Source organism: Propithecus coquereli, unplaced genomic scaffold (assembly GCF_000956105.1).
Source record: "Propithecus coquereli isolate 6110/MARCELLA unplaced genomic scaffold, Pcoq_1.0 Scaffold2, whole genome shotgun sequence".
Lineage (NCBI taxonomy): Eukaryota > Metazoa > Chordata > Mammalia > Primates > Indriidae > Propithecus > Propithecus coquereli.
In genome coordinates, this window is record NW_012144966.1 from 16,617,042 (window position 1) to 16,617,733 (window position 692).

Here is a 692-nt window from a genome sequence, read left to right on the forward strand (position 1 = left end):
TGTGCTGCTATAACAAAGTTTCATAGACTATGTGGCTTATAAACAACAAAAATGTATTTCTCACAGTTCTGGAAGCCAGAAAACTGAGGTCAGGGTGCCAGCATGGTCAGGCATGTTAGGGATCCTCTTCTGGGTTGCAGACTGCTGATTTATTGTACCCTGCCATAGCATAAAATAGTGAGCTACTTCTTTGGCTTCTTCTTATAGGGGCACTAGGCCCACTCATGATAGGTCCACCTTTTTACCTAATTACCTCCCCAAGGCCTCACCTCAAATACCATCATATTGGGGACTGGATTTCAACATATGAGTTTTAGAGGAGGAAAACATTCAGTTCAAAACAATTATCTTCATCCTTATTTTAGAAATTAAGAAAATGAGGCTTAAAGAGGTATAATAATTTCCCTAGGGTAACCCATGTATTAAGTGAAAGAGCCAATAAGCATAAAATTTCTGCCTCCAATATCAGCATTTGTGCCACCATCTATGGTAAATAAACTTCCCTATAACATATCAAATTTGTGATATGTAAACAGAATTATTAATTCCGCCCTTTGAAAAATTTCTCCTATGAATATCAAAGTCATTTTTGTACCTTCCTCCTCCCTCACATTCCACCACACCAATCATAAAATTCTTTAAATATTCCACAGTCTCCTATCTGTCTCATGCTTCTGACTCCACTGGCATTG